At 47.6% G+C, this 16,889-nt stretch overlaps 1 pseudogene; it reads left to right on the top strand.

The window, feature by feature from the left end:
• The window catches only part of LOC146871318 (Y+L amino acid transporter 2-like), a 647,328-nt pseudogene that overhangs the window by 616,274 nt on the left and 14,165 nt on the right, over nucleotides 1-16,889 (top strand).

Genomic DNA, 16,889 nt, shown 5'->3' with positions numbered 1-16,889 from the left:
GTGCCCTTCAATATTCCCCGGCTAAGGTGTGCAAGATCATAATCGTGTGCTGCATGCTTCACAACTTGGCAGTGAGGAATGAGCTACCGCTCATCCAGGATGGCAGGGACCATCAGCCTCCATCAAGGGAGGATCCAGGCCTCGGGAGCGTTGCCAGTGACGAGGAGGAGGAGGTGGAGGTCAAGAGACAGCTTATTAACAACATTTGTACATGAGTGTAAGTATGCAAAGATGTTTGATAATGCCTTTCCTACGCGTGATGTGTGTATGTAGAACAATATGTTGTGATACGTGTGTGTGTATGCTAATTTACAGGGTCATTGTTATTGTACAGTGTATGTTAAGTTATGATGGTCACCACTACATTGTTGAAATTACTCCTAGCTTGTGTTCAGAAGTTACAAGTGGACAATAGTGAGTCAATTATTGGCTATGTCATCATAGCAAGTTATATTTAAGACTGTACTATGTCTCTCCTTCACAGGCTCCTTTGGCTGTTGTGTGGGTACACCTAATGCTGTTCCATAATGAAATTTCAATTTGGAACAGTACTCTCTGACTGACAATGTTTTCGGTCAAATTTTTCATTTTTTTTGTTTATTTGAATACTTGGAACTGTAATCAGTTTGCTTTTGTGTTGAGCAGAGCTTGTGCCTGTGTAATAAACCTGTTACACACATTGATGTTTGCCTTGTCTGTTTCCACACATGCTACAATCGTTTATATCCTGTATTTATGCCATGGTGTTCATTTCATTAGACAATGGTCATTGTTTGTGCAGTTTAGTGGTTTAATTTGACAACAGTGTGTGCAATGTTTAAATGTTGCATGTGCTATGTGTGTTGTGGTGACCTTGCATGTCTAACTCTGGTATGTGTCATGTGACATTTCTTCACAAGACGGTAGATGAATTGTCAGCTGGTCCCTAGGATCATGCTGGATTATGCTAAGTTACCCTGAGCCAAGCTTACATTTGAGCTTTGTGTCTTACATTTTAGTGCACATTCTTTCTCTGTTTGTTGTGCAAGATGCCTTTGAGTCCACATGTGATCATTTTGGTACTGTTCAAGCGCTGCGCCACAAGGTTGAAAAACAAGACTCTTTGTAATGGAAGATCTAGTCAGCACGTATTGTTCATCCATGAAATGGTACACTTTTTGACACAAAAGAGAAATACTTGCATTACATTGATGCACAAGGGATTCATCTACACAGAAGGAAGATTTCCTTCTACGAACTAGAGCTTTGCTGTGCATATGCTGTAACCAGTACTCCTAGTTTCTAAGGTGAGTGGTTCACCCGATTTGGCACAGAGATCTTCATTAGTATGATAAATATGTCACCATCACAGGGAGGGTGGTGATTTCCACACTGTTCATAGAAACACATTTCACCTTTTGTCTTCTATGGAATTGTGAAAATGATTATTGTTTGATTATCATGTATTCTGCTGCTGGTGCGAGCTCGTATACTGCATTGCAGGACAACGGACAAAGATTGTTCTTTCTTAAACGTAACATTTTAGACTTTACATAGACTCTGCATTATATTTTTGTGGACAAGCATGGGTGAGTGAGCGAGAAGGTGTGCATTGCTACCGTGACTCTTGAGAGGTTGATAGTACTGTGTTTTGGATGGTAGAATCATTGTGTATCTTCTGTCTGTTTTTTTGAGCTAATGAGACACTAGAGCACGGTTACTCATAGTACGGCCCGCGGGCCGCCAGCGGCCCGGCAAGCCTTCTTTGGCGGCCCGCGGACCTTGCAGACATCCTACCTGTGTTTACAAAAATTAAATAGTGTTAGCAAACACTGCCGGATGCACTAGCCCGGACTCTGAGACTCTGCTCTGTGGGGGCCGGGGGATTCCAGTGATTGTTAAAGTGGAGATGCAGGGGCCTAAGAGGTGAAATACAACAAAGCTTTATTGACATGTAAATGGTCTTTTAAAGACCTGTGAAGTACTCGGGTGCGGCTGTGTGCGCGCGCTGGGAAGTTGTCTCAGTGCGGCTGTGTGTGCGCGCTGGGAAGCTGTCTCAGCCCGGGCTGAGGGCTGACACACACACGGGGTGAGATGACAGAGGGTGACGGAGGGAGGGAGAGGGAGACAGAGGGAGAGGGAGGGAGACAGAGGTTGACAGAGGGTGACAGAGAGAGGGAGACAGAGAGGCGCAGTCTGGGGGAGACAGAGGGAGAGGGAGGGAGACAGAGGGAGACGGAGGGTGACAGAGGGAGGGAGAGGGAGACAGAGGGAGGGAGAGGGAGACAGGGAGGGAGACGGAGGGAGAGAGAGGGAGGGAGACGGAGGGACAGAGGGAGAGGGAGGGAGGGAGACAGAGGGAGGGAGAGAGACAGAGAGAGGGAGGCAGAGAGGGAGACAGAGGGAGGGAGACGGAGGGAGGGAGAGGAAGGGTGACAGAGGGAGGGAGAGGGAGACAGAGGGAGGGAGAGGGAGACAGGGAGGGAGAGAGACAGAGGGAGAGAGACAGAGGGAGAGGGAGGGAGACAGAGGGAGGGAGAGAGACAGGGAGAGATAGAGGGAGGAAGACAGAGAGGGAGGGAGACAGACTGAGGGAGAGAGACGGAGGGAGAGAGACGGAGGGAGGGAGATGGAGGGACGGAGACGGAGGGAGGGAGGGAGACGGAGGGAGGGAGAGGGAGGGAGAGGGAGGGTGACAGGGAGAGATGGAGACAGAGGGAGGGAGAGAGACAGGGAGAGATAGAGGGAGAGATAGAGGGAGGGAGACAGAGAGAGAGAGAGAGACGGAGGGAGTGAGACAGAGGGAGGGAGGGAGACGGAGGGTGACAGGGAGGGAGGGAGGGAGACAGAGGGAGGGAGAGGGAGACAGGGAGGTAGACAGGGAGGGAGACAGAGGGAGAGAGAGAGACAGGGAGAGATAGAGGGAGAGATAGAGGGAGGGAGACAGAGAGAGAGACGAAGGGAGTGAGACAGAGGGAGGGAGGGAGACGGAGGGTGACAGGGAGGGAGGGAGGGAGACAGAGGGAGGGAGAGGGAGACAGGGAGGGAGACAGGGAGGGAGACAGAGGGAGAGAGTCAGAGGGAGAGAGTCAGAGGGAGAGAGACAGAGGGAGAGGGACAGAGGGAGAGGGAGGGAGACAGAGGGAGGGAGAGAGACAGGGAGAGATAGAGGGAGAGATAGAGGGAGGGAGACAGAGAGAGAGACGGAGGGAGGGAGACGGAGGGAGGGAGGGAGACGGAGGGAGAGAGTCAGAGGGAAAGAGTCAGAGGGAGAGAGACAGAGGGAGAGGGGCAGAGGGAGTGGGAGGGAGACAGAGAGACAGGGAGAGATAGAGGGAGAGACAGAGGGAGAGAGACAGTGGGAGGGAGACAGAGGAAGGGAGACTGAGAGGGAGAGATAGAGGGAGAGATAGAGGGAGGGAGACAGAGAGAGAGACGGAGGGAGTGAGACAGAGGGAGGGAGGGAGACGGAGGGTGACAGGGAGGGAGGGAGGGAGACAGAGGGAGGGAGAGGGAGACAGGGAGGGAGACAGGGAGGGAGACAGAGGGAGAGAGTCAGAGGGAGAGAGTCAGAGGGAGAGAGACAGAGGGAGAGGGACAGAGGGAGAGGGAGGGAGACAGAGGGAGGGAGAGAGACAGGGAGAGATAGAGGGAGAGATAGAGGGAGGGAGACAGAGAGAGAGAGAGACGGAGGGAGGGAGACGGAGGGAGGGAGATGGAGGGTGACAGGGAGGGAGGGAGGGAGACGGAGGGTGACAGGGAGGGAGACGGAGGGAGGGAGGGAGACGGAGGGAGGGAGACCGAGGGAGGGAGAGGGAGACAGAGAGGGAGAAGGAGGGAGGGAGACCGAGGGAGGGAGGGAGACGGGAGGAGACAGAGGGAGACAGAGGGAGGGAGGGAGACGGAGGGAGGGAGACAGATGGAGGGAGGGAGGGAGGGAGAGGGAGACAGGGAGGGAGACAGGGAGGGAGTCAGGGAGGGAGACAGAGGGAGAGAGACAGAGGGAGAGAGAGGGAGGGAGAGAGACAGAGGGAGAGAGACAGGGAGAGATAGAGGAAGGGAGACAGAGAGAGAGAGACGGAGGGAGGGAGACAGAGGGAGGGAAACAGAGGGAGGGAGGGAGGGAGGGAGGGAGACAGAGGGAGGAAGATGGAGGGAGACAGAGGGAGGCAGTGAGACAGAGTTAGGGAGGGAGACGGAGGGAGGGAGGGAGACAGGGAGGGAGGGAGATGGAGGGAGACAGGGAGGGAGGGAGACGGAGGGAGACAGAGGGAGGGAGAGGGAGGGAGAGTGAGGGAGGGAGACGGAAGGCGACGGAGGGAGAGGGAGGGAGAGAAACAGAGGGAGAGAGACGGGGGGAGACAGAGGGAGGGAGACAGAGAGGGAGACAGAGAGGGAGACAGAGGGAGAGAGACAGAGGGAGAGAGAGAGAGGGAGAGAGAGAGACAGGGAGGGAGACAGACAGGGAGGGAGACAGACAGGGAGGGAGACAGAGACAGACAGGGAGGGAGACAGACAGGGAGGGTGACAGACAGGGAGGGAGACAGACAAGGAGGGAGACAGACAGGGAGGGAGACGGAGACAGGGAGAGAGACAGGGAGGGAGACGGAGACAGGGAGAGAGACGGAGGGAGAGGGAGGGAGACAGGGAGAGAGACGGAGGGAGGGAGAGAGACAGGGAGGGAGACGGAGACAGGGAGGGAGACGGAGGGAGGGAGACGGAGACAGAGAAGGAGAGAGACAGGGAGAGAGACAGGGAGGGAGGGAGATGGAGACAGGGTGGGAGACAGGGAGAGAGACAGGGAGGGAGGGAGACGGAGACAGAGACAGGGAGACGGAGACAGGGAGACGGAGACAGGGAGGGAGACGGAGACAGGGAGGGAGATGGAGGGAGGGAGATGGAGGGAGGGAGATGGAGGGAGGGAGATAGAGGGAGGGAGGGAGACGGAGGGAGAGGGAGGGAGAGGGAGGGGGAGGGAGAGGGAGGGAGGGAGAGGGAGGGAGGGAGACGGAGGGAGGGAGACGGAGAGAGGGAGACGGGGTTAGAGAGACAGGGGGAGAGAGGGAGGGAGAGGGAGGGGGGAGAGAGACAGAGGGAGGGAGGGAGGGAGGGAGAGAGACAGAGAGAGGGAGGGGAGAGAGACAGGGGGAGAGAGGGTGGGAGAGGGAGGGGGAGGGAGGGAGGGAGAGGGAGAGGGAGAGGGAGGGGGAGAGAGGGAGGGAGAGGGGGAGGGGGAGGGAGGGGGAGGGGGAGGAAGAGGGGAGGGAGGGGGAGAGGGAGAGAGAGAGATGAGTTTATGCCGGGTCTGGTGGCTCAGTGGACGAAGGCGTCTGCTGCAGGGACCTGTGTTCAACCTCATGGTCACAATTTTTTTTTGCTTTAGCCCTGCCCCTCCCCCTCTGACCCCGCCCCCACCGGTGCGGCCCTCGGCCACAAACCACACTGTAAATTTGGCCCCCGAGAGAACGTTTGTGAGTACCCATGCACTAGTGGTAGTGGCTCTTTGGATTGTGGGTAATGATGTGCAAGGAATGTCTAACCATCTTTCAACAACGGCCTATTTTATTGTGCATAGTTCTGTATGTGCAGAATCCCTACCACAGAACTCATGCACCTCATTTGGAGACAGTGCCAGGTTGTACTGATCATAATTTCAATTGTGGGTACAGTGCATAATTCACAGATGACACAGGGATTGTGTGAATATGATTGTATTAATGTGCATATGATAAATCTAACAGTTAAGGGTAATTGCATTCCAAAGTTTTAAATCCGAAGTTCATAGAGGAGTTGGAAGTGTTGTTAGATGAAAATCTTCCAAGCAAAGTCCACAGTAATTTTAGCAAGTAGTCCAACTTAAACACTCCATCCCATGTGAGAGAGTCCAGGGACTGTCAACAAAGTGAATGCTTTGCACACAATGGAGGATATCCAGAGCATTTCTTTACTTCCTGGGGGGGATGCATGGCCATCAGTCTCTCACTTGCCAGTCTTCCTTGTACGGCCCCTCCTCTTCGGAGGGGGGGACCCTCAGTATCAGGCTGTTGCGGTGGAGGGGACTCTACGCCAGACTCCTCATCCCTCACTGTGGCAGTTGCAGATGTTGAGTCAACAGGTGTGGAGTGCACACGGGGAGGTGGGGTATCTGGCGTTATCTGGCATAGGCATGTGAGTATGTCCCAATGCACCGCTGTGAGATTGTCTCTTTTCGACCAGTTGGACTCCATACGGTCCATGTGTTGGTCCATACAGTCCATGTGTTGGTCCATATGGTCCATATGGTGGTCCATCCGGTCAAAATGTGCAGCCTGCTGATGTTTGATGTCCCTGAGGTTCCCAATAACCTGGCCAAAGTCTCAGGTGCATTCGCGATATACATCATATATGCGTTGCAACTCGGAGTCAGCTTGATCTCTGACACCAGCTGTGGGACGTGTCCTCCCACCACGCACCCTCACACCACTCCTAACCCCACCCTCATGGACATTGCCTGGCGTTGCACGCACTGACAGCTCCTGTCCTCCTTCATTGTTGACAGGGCTGGTGTTTCCTGCCAACTCCAGAGTGGCCTGTGTTGCTGTGCTCCCAGGGTTTTGTTGTCTGGGTGTGTCCGTGGGGATCCTGGGCATCTGAATGTTCACAGATGTTGCAGGAGTGGTCGCTGGGGCTGCTAATCGTACTGGTGCCGCATGCTGACCCACACCGGAGGTGCCAGGTTGGTCCACATCGCCCGAGGAGGTGTACGAGTTATCCCCACTGGAGGTCTCAGTGTCCGACGTAGTGCTGGAGGTGCTGGTGGACTCTGAATTGTGTCCAGATGCTGACCTCAGTTCAGGAGTGCCTGTGGGCAGAAGAGAGACACAATGTTAGTTGTGTATTTTCACATGTTATGGTGTCATACACAGACAAATGTGAACATGTTGTAGATAATGTAGCGATTCCTTCAAATTTATACTCATCAATCGGTACAGACACTGGGATATTTGTTCATGAAACATTGTGATTTTGCAAAGATGTGCTTTACTGTGCATGTCCAGCTCTGTGCATCAATGTGCATGTCTTTTTATCCTTGACTGTACAAAGAAATTGATTGTCAAGTGGCACACTGTGCATGACCCAGGTGTTGGTATTTCACACATCAGTGTTTTCACTATGACTTACATGCTGTAACAATTCTGATGTTTAGCAAGATTTGTTCATCTGTGCTTGCCTTTGTGCATGTTTGTAACTGTCACATTGCTGAGGTGACATACAAACTCACTCTCCTGAATCTGTGTCAGCATTTACTAATTTAGCTTGGATGAATGTGTTGATGTGAACCATCAATTACATCACATGTGTCACATCGAATGCAATTGCAAACCGTTTGTTATGACAAATGCATTGTTACATGGCAGTCCATTGAAACACAAGTCATTACATTGACATGCAGTAGGGGAGTCGCTAACATGAGTTGTTGTATAATCTGATATTTGTATAATCTGACATTCCCTACTGTTGCACACACTGGACTTGTAATGGTAAATTGTATCAGTTCGTAATCCTGAACAGAGCCTACAGCAAGTTTGTGTGTTGTTTTGCGTTGTGATGTTCTGCAATGTAACAACATGGTCGTTGTTATGCCTGTGTTGTTTTTGCATGGTTTGTAAACGTATGCAATGTGAGAAGACATATTTGTGTTGATATTTCTCATCACTTTGCACACATGTGAATATCTTTCTATAGTACATTTTGTCGCTGCTTACTTTTGCACATGATCACTTCATGTACAATCTACTTGTTCTCCATGGACAGAGCAGTTTCTCAAGGATGGTCAGTTGCCTTTTCATGGTCAGATCTGTGAGGTCCAGTGTGTTTAGTGCTTAAGTTAGGCTGTGTTGACTTCTACCCCTCTTCCCAATGGCAAACAGACCAGCTTACTCATCATTGACAGAGGATCAACGATAGTGAGGGTAGTGTAGTTCAAGGATGCCGACACCGCTGACTGATGTTGAAGTACAATGCAAAACACAACAATGCCTTGTGCACATGACACAACACAAGATTGTCAGCCATCTTGCATTGCACCTCACATCTACTGTCAGATGGGCATTGTCCCTGATGTATGTTTTTATTGTGTGTGGTTTGTGTTATGTGGTGTGATTGCTAATTAGACTGTGTCCTGTCCTTCACGCACATTTGTAGCATGCACAGTGAGGGCACATGTGACTAATCTTTACCTGTCAGTGTGTGGAAGGTACAGTTAAGGTTATGGTCTGTAGTTGTGTGAGTAGGCCAAGAACTGGCTGTCAGTTTTTCCTAATTCGTACATGATGCCCCTGTGTAGCCATTTTGACAGGGCATTTGCATTCACTCTCAGGGACAGCATAGTGACAGGTGTGTTATCGTGGGAGTGGGGTGTGTGTGTGTGACAAGTGGGTGCTGGGGGCAGTAGTCATAGCTTTCACTCCTCCTCCCACCCAGACCAAATGGGCCAGCATGTACCATGGTTCCATGACAGTGAGTACAAAGTTACATTCAAGATGTCTGACAGCGGTGCCTGCAGTCATGCGGGACATGACTGCCAACCGGGCCTTGTGTTCCCCGGAAAGCCAGTGTCAGCCATCTTGACAGGGCATTTGAATTCACTCTCAGGGACAGCATAGTGACAGGTGTGTTATTGTGGAAGTGGGGTGTGTGTGTGTGTGACAAGTGGGTGCTGGTGGCAGTAGTCATAGCTTCCACTCATCCTCCCACCCAGACCAAATGGGCCAGCATGTACCATGGTTCCATGACAATGAATACAAAGTTACATTCAAGATGTCTGGCTGTGATGTCTGTGGCTGTGTATTTGAGGTAATTTTAGACTATTTGGACATGTACTCACCAGGTTCCGGTATTCCAGCTAATCCAGTTATGGCCTCCGGAGGGAGGAGGTCCCGCACCTTGTTGCTCAGGGCATGTTCTCTGGCAATCAGCTTCTTAACCCTCCTGCGTACATCATAGTACCGGTTCCGGATATACTCCTTTGTGCGCAAGGTAGGTGATTGGGCATTCACCTTGTTGACAATCCTCTCCCACATCTTGGTTCTCTGGGAGGTCTGTTGGGCCAAGGTGCCAAATAACTGTGGCTCAACTCGGAGGATTTCATTTATCATGACTTCCAACTCAGCAGCTAAGAACTTTGGATTCTTCTTTGGGGGCATGGTGATGGGTGGTGGTGGTGATGTGTGAAGGTGAGGGTGAGTGAGTGTGAGTGGAGGTGTGTTTCAGTGGTGCTAGTTGTTTGGAGGTTGTGTGGTGGATGAGTTGTGTGTGTTTGTAGTGGGTATATGAGTTGTCTGTGTAGTAGTGTGGTCTGCTTGCATGTCTGTTGAAGTAGCAAATGGTGTTGGGAACTTTTTGCTCCTTTTATATAGGTTGAGTTGTGGGTGTGTCTTAATATTTAAATTTTGTCTTTTTTGGAGATGACAATGCATTTTTTGGTAGTCTTTTTTCTGTTTCTATTGTATTATTTGTTTCAAATTATGTAAGTCGTTTTGACGGCACATGATGCTTGTTCTTTTGTTATTTGTTTTGTCCAAGTCTGTTCCATTCATACTAGGCTATGTGACATTGTTCGCCTACGAGTCTGTCGCGTCGTGTATGTGCTTGGCTCTGTAGAATCATTCGCGTGTCTATTGGGTTGTGTTAATGCTGGACTATGTGGCATCGTTCGCGTCCGAGTCTGTTGTGTCGTGTTAATGCTTGGCTACATGGAGTCATTCACGTACGTGTCTGTCGCGTCGTGTATGTGCTTGGCTGTGTAGAATCATTTGCGTACGTGTCTATTGGGTTGTGTTAATGCTGAACTATATGGCATCGTTCGCGTCGTGTCGTGTTAATGCTTGGCTACATGGAGTCTTTCGCGTACGTGTCTGTTGCGTCGGGTTGACGCTTGGCTATCTCGAATCTTGCGCGTACAAGTCTATCGCGTCAGGCTCCTTTCCTGCCGACTCGGCCGTCATTTTTTTTTTACGGCCGAGTCGGTTGTAAATTTCAAGCATTGCATCGTACTCAGCCATTTGGAATGCGTGTGTGCAGTTTGGTCGGAAAATATGACAGGTCCGTGTCGGGAAAAACCTTTTCTAGTCGAAATTGGAATCGACCCCTAAGAGTCAAGTACAGAAGGGGTACTTGGCCTAGTTGCTCAGGATCCTTAGTAGGTCAGTCCCCGGGACATCAGGACGAAAAGGCCTCAACCACCACAGTTGGGCGCAGTAGCACCTGTGCGCACCGTGGCCCTCTGAAAGATGTTCTTACAGTTTGGTTAGTTATAAGCTTAACTTCTGGGTTGTTTTATGATGGAAATAATGAATTTCTGCTTATGTAATGGACATTCAAATAAACCAACATGCAATTTCCATTCTTCTCTAAGATATATTATGTAGAGAGGCAAAAATATTTACAACCATTATTGAGCTCACAAGTGATTAGGCAATGCAGACCAGTATCCATGCATCCATACATCTAGCAATGCCAGATAGTATGGTCATTTTTCATGGTGTGAGGATTTTTTTTTTTAAAAAGTGGTAAGGTTGATATCATCTCTATAGATTACAGAACTATAATCGACGAAAGACAAACTAAATGAAGATAATGCATGCCCTTAGAGTTAAATGCAGCAATGCTGCTAGTTTTAATAACTTATAATTAGATTTCATTTTATGTAAATGCTTGTGAAGAATTAATAATATTGTGAGATATGTATGTTTTTGTAGTCTTTAATGCCGAAATACACTAGTGGTGAACTGAAGCAAAATCAAAAAGACATACGTCAGTTGGCCCTACCCGCCTTCTTTTTATAAAAACTGTTTGATTTGGAGTTTGACGGGTGCAGGTTTAACCCTTTCTTGTTTTACTGCAGGAACCTGCCATTGGCCATCGAGATCTCCATGCTCATTGTGACCATCATCTACATCCTGACCAACGTCGCCTACTACACCGTGCTGGACATGAGATCCATTTTGGTCAGCGATGCAGTGGCAGTGGTAGGGACCCTTTTTCCTGAAGGGCTTCTGCAAGGGGTCGATGGGTGGAAAGAGCGGGCGGGGTATTTAATAATTACATCCTCAATGATATGTAATGTCGATATGTTTTATAATAAAAAGAATTATATGGAGAAAAAAAAATTACATCCTCTGTGATATATGTCTGTTTTTGCCCTAGACCTTTGCAGAAAAAAATTTCGGAGTCTTCAATTGGACTATCCCTCTGGCAGTAGCTTTGTCTTGTTTTGGCGGCCTCAATGCATCAATTCTGGCAACATCAAGGTACGGTGGGCACTACTAAATCAAGTTTTATTATCTAGCATTAATTCTGACCTGCAGAACTCCTATCAATAAGTATAGTCTGCATATTGTTTTGAAGGATCAGTGACGAGTAGGTCAATAATGTCTAGAAAGGCGTTACCTAGGCCTGAGTGGCTGGAGGTTCTTTTATAGGTATTTAGTGGATGAGGGAGCTAGCGTAATGCACTACAATAGTCTAGGTGGAAGTTAGCGCTTGGTACAGTGTTGTGGGGGGCAATTGTGTCGACATGGCTTTAAGTGGCCATTAATACCAGCAGAGTTTTATGTGGGTAGTAGTTCCCGAAAGCGCTTTTTGTTGCCATGTGCCAGATATCTTGACGGTATTAGAACCTCAGAAGGAGTTATAAGTACAGTGAATCCAAGTAACACTTATTTACAGTTCTCTTGTGTTTTTCAGACTCTTCTTCTTAGGTTCTCGTGAGGGGCACCTCCCTGATGCCATCTGTATGATCCATGTGAAGCGCTTCACTCCAGTGCCAGCTTTGCTCTTCAATGTAAGTGCCTGGATTCCCCATGCACACAATTGCTGGTGCCTTGCCTACCCTGCAGGATAGTAGCCTTGACCACAGGGATTTGTCCACGGAGTCCTTCTTTTGAGGGCATTACCTCCCTCATTCCGAAGTGCACCAACCACCTGCCCTACCCTGCTCTACCATGCACTGCCAACAGCCTGTAGTGCACTGACCACCACACCATATACCGCATTGCAAGATCTTGTACCCAATTGACGCATACTGCAAGGAATAAATCATAACGACCTGCAGTCTGTCATAGTCTCAGATCTGTATCAGCTTGCAGGGCATTATCATCATCTGCCCACACTGTCTGTAGTATAGTTGTCACCCACCTGGCATTACAGGGTATTTACTACACCAGTCTCACCCTGCCACGGTCCCTTCGAAGACTTAGTTTACAACACCTTGTTGTTGTTTATCTATTAATATAAACAGCAATATTTTGGGTAAAACTTTTAACAGTGCCCAATCCCAACTTGCAGAAGATAAAGGATGCCAAAAATGAGTCTCCCTATGGAGACAATATCATATGACATGTGGCACTTGACTCTAAGGTCCAAACCAAATGGTGATGTTGAAACTTCAGTCTCTAATGGTCCACGTCTTGATTTCCTTCATTCTCAATGGCACTTTTGTTTCTGAACTAGATGACAGAAGATGGTGCCACTTTTTTGTTGGATTCTGGCTAAAAATATCATCAGTGCTCTAACCACACCTTACGGTCGACACATAAGCATTAAATTCCATTAAACAAGATGCTTCTCTGAGCCATGCACTAGAAGACAGGGCAGTGCACAGAATGGTAATCTAGAATAGCCTGATCAAGATCGACTTTGCTAAATTTTGCTTTCACATCAGAAGCTTCCATCTTTATTTATAACGTGCAATTATTGCTGTTACATGAAGAGGCACACTCCTTTTAGATCTCACAATACACAAAGTGCCTCATTTACTATATTTTGACCCATGGCAGCGCAGCAAGCCTTCCTGCTGTGCTGCCATGCATCAAAATAAAAGGGCCGGAATGCAGCACGCATAGAAAGAGGAAAAAACAAGGAGAAATAAAAGTATTTCACCTCGTTGCGCATTCTGACGCATTCGCAACTTCACAAACTGTTGTAAATCTGAGAATGTGTCAGGTTCCATGGATGTTGCGTGGGAACACCCACAGCAACACCCATAAAATGCCCCTTTCACGAAGAGTAATGCGTGAAAGGGGCCCATATTTACAAGGTCATGAAAAGCCAAGCAGGGTGACTTCACGTGGCCTTGTAAACAAGGGCAAGCCCATTGCGCTGCTGCTGTGTCAAAAAAAGCGATGCACTGTTGGCGCAATGGGCTTGTAAATGAGACCCAAAGATTTTTTGTGGTGCGGAGTTGTCTACATTCAGCCCTGCCTGTTGTTATGTTGTTTGAGCTCCTTTCAGCAGATCCCTTGTCCCTTTCGGGGTGTTGCACACAGTGAATGTAGTAGAAGTGACACATATACTTAATGAGGATCATGATGAAGTTCAAAGGATAAACATTGACAGATATTTTCCCTCATAAACAGACAGTAAGGTGCACCAAGTAACTTCTGTTAAACAAAATCAAAAGCCCAGAAGAGACAGTTTTCGGATTTGGGTACCAATCTTTTTATTTTAAACGTGGTTTCAAAAGGTTCTTTTGTATTCGACCCTAAAAACAGCCAACGCGTTTCATCCAAAGCCACATTGCTTCAGGGCAAAGTGCGACAAAAGCAATGTCACAGCTAGTGGCATCGGTCTATATCAGTCCACAGTTCACAATAGGTTGTAGATCTCGAGCTTCACTTCAAATGTGTCCTTCGGACAATGTATTCAAACAGTAATACAATATATACAGTTTATAGTACTCCTGTACCAGCCAATCACCTCGTGCAAAGAATTCCAAAATAAACACGGGGTATCAATCAGACTCCAATTGCAGCACCAGAGTCAGTCCCTGGAGAAGCAGCGTAGCGGCCATGTATCGCCCAGACAGCAGCATGAGTGAAAAAACCTTTGCTACAGTTGGGGTCTGATCGATACCCCCATGTTTATTTTGGAATTCTTTGCATAAGGTGATTGCCTGATACAGGCATACTATAAACTGCATACATTGTATTACTGTGCGAACATATTGTCCGTAGGACACATTTGAAGTGAAGCTCGAGATCTGCAGCCTATTGTGAACTGATATATAGACTGATACCACTAGCTGTGACATTGCTTTTGTTGCACTTTGCCCTGAAGAAGTCCAGTTTTGGACAAAACGCCTTGGCTGTTTCAGGGTCATATCCATAAGAATCTTTTGAAACCACGTTTAGAATAAAAAGAAGATTGGTGCACGAATCGGAAAACTGTCTCTTCTGGACTTTTGATTTGTTTTAAAGATGATACTTGGTGCACCTTACTTTGTGCTTATGCTTATGAAGTCCTTTTTTGGACCACACCTCAACAGCAGGTGTTGATATTGAGTGCACATTTTAGGAATATTTCTCTTTTGAAAATTTGGGGCTATACAGAAATAGGTGCGTTTTGTGTATGGGGTCCGCTGTCATATATATGCTCTGGATATTTTCCCTCACTACAGAAACACTCGGATTTTAGGTTTGGCCTCTCTGGAAACATTGTTGGAGGGTATTTTGTGCCATGTCTTTGCACCCATTAGGAACAATGCCATTAATTTGAATCACGTTGAACATGTAATCAACCATGGTTATATGTGTTTTTGTAAAGTACTATGTTACCATGTTGGGCATTCTGTGGTCTTGTAGACCTACAAAATAATGATAAAATCTGGCTACCAATGATTTAATAACAGGAAGGATCGATTTATTAAATTATTTTCAAACAATCATAAAGTTATGGAGAATGACTCGTAAATCAATCAAAGTTTAGATGCGTGGAATAAATATGGCAATGGCACCATTATGTTAGGAACAGGAGTACTTTTCTGATTTCTGGTATTTTTTTATCTGAATGTGTTCAATACACACTTTTCCTTTGTCCCGCAGGGTGCAATGTCACTCGTCTATCTGTGCGTAGAGGACATCTTCCAGCTCATAAACTACTACAGCTTTAGCTACTGGTTCTTCGTGGGCCTGTCGATTGCGGGGCAGCTGTACCTACGGTGGAAGGAGCCCAACCGGCCTCGACCGCTCAAGGTACAGGTTGCGGGAGCTGGGGTTGGAGAACATCGGTGAGCTGAAAGCAGAGGCAAGGCCGGGTATCTCTGGGAGCTGTATTATAATTTGAGGGAGTTCCTGAGCATGATGGAAGGTTAAAAAATATCAGGAACTGCTGAGCATGGGGCGCGGCTACAGAACACTCAAGAGCTGATGTGCACTAAAAGAGTAGTAGGCGCTCCAGGAGCTGCTGAGCGTAGGAGAGCTGCTCATCAATTGAGGTGAGGCTTAAGAGCTGCTGAGCATGGGGTGTGGTTATGGAATTTCAGGATACTACAGAAAGTCTGTAGTTGGATTAGATCAGAAATTGCTGCACGATTAGTTGTAACTTTTGCACATCAGGCAAGGAAATTAACAGTTCCATTCAAATCATATTACATGTGATGACTTTATGTAGGTGTGGGTTTATAATTATACTAGTAATTACCATTTTTAATGCACATAAGGCAAAGTGAATCGGTTTCGGCCACTTAATGAAATTTGTAATTACTAAGCAATTCAATGGTACTCATTTTATTAACGTCAAAAGAATGAAAGTTCAAATCAGTGCTTGAAAGATTTAAACCTATGTCTTGTAGTCTACTTGCAGATGTCTGAAGTGGGCATATAAACCACTTGTTAACTGCAGGCTATACCAGAATCACTGGAACAAACACATGGCTACATGGACCCCACTAAGATTTGAACCTCTAACCTCCAAGTTACAAGTAGAGGATCTGTGCCAGGTGCACTCTCTCTCTAACCTGCTTCACGAAGCTTCGACCTGTGACCAGCATGTTACACAGGTCTCTACAGCAAGTACATTAACCACCTGAGCAGTATTCCGAAAATGAGACATGCTACATACACATAGATCTCTTCAACCCTCACACTATCTCAGCAGAATATATGTCGTTACTACGCATTCCGTTGCAACGCATGCCTTTACCACGCATGCGTTACAATGGAATGTGTTTTCCACGCTTTGCCGTTACCTCGTTTTTACCTTTACTCCGCTTTTTCTTTTTTTGGGGGGGAGACCCCCCCAAGCCCCCTTTCCTCTTTTTTTCCGTTTTCCGCAGGTCTCCGCCAACACTGAAAACGGACTGATGCTTTTTTTCGTATTAGGATGACGTTGTTCCGTGATGACGTTGCTTGCGTGGTGAAGATGGTTGTTGAAGCATTACGCGTTGTGAAGACGTTTACGAGGTAAGTGTATCGTTGTAAACGTAATGCGAAGAAAATGCTTCGTGGTAAAGGCTGTTTCCCATCTCAGCAGTGGATGTACTTGGCCAGCAGATACCGATAGTGAAATAGCTCTATGATCAAATATGGTGTATCTGGCAATCGGTCTTTAATCCAATAGGGTTTATAAAATGAGTATCTGTGAGTGTGGAACAATGATTAACAGTGCTAATGAAATTCAAAACTCTAGTAAGCAGCACCAGCAAAAAATAAAAAAAAAACACTACCGTGGAGAATGTGGGTTGATTAGATTTTAAATTGTCCAACTCAGATAGGATCTGAGATAGAAGAGAGACTCCTCTTAGGCAGACAACTAAAATAGGAAGACAGTTGTGGACATAAAACGCAGGCTAAAAATGGCAAGCTTCACGCTTTATGCAAATGTATGCGGTGAATGGCCTTTAGAGTTCTAGATTTCGTACAACATCGTAGAAATTATGTTATTTACCTGGACCGTTTTAGGATCACTGTACACAGTTAAGGGTTACGGGGCGCTATTTATACTTTCTCGGGGAGATTTGGGTGGGTCTGTGCACTGTCCTGTTGGCTCTCTCGGGTGCAGTGCCCACATGTTGCCCTGTGTCAGACGTGTGCAGTTTATCCATTTCTAATTTGCTTTGCACTCTGGGACTTGCGTCTCCCATTTCAAATGCA

Source organism: Triturus cristatus, chromosome 1_1, assembly GCF_964204655.1.
Source record: "Triturus cristatus chromosome 1_1, aTriCri1.1, whole genome shotgun sequence".
NCBI classification, from domain to species: Eukaryota; Metazoa; Chordata; class Amphibia; order Caudata; family Salamandridae; genus Triturus; species Triturus cristatus.
This window is presented reverse-complemented; position numbering and strand designations above follow the sequence as displayed.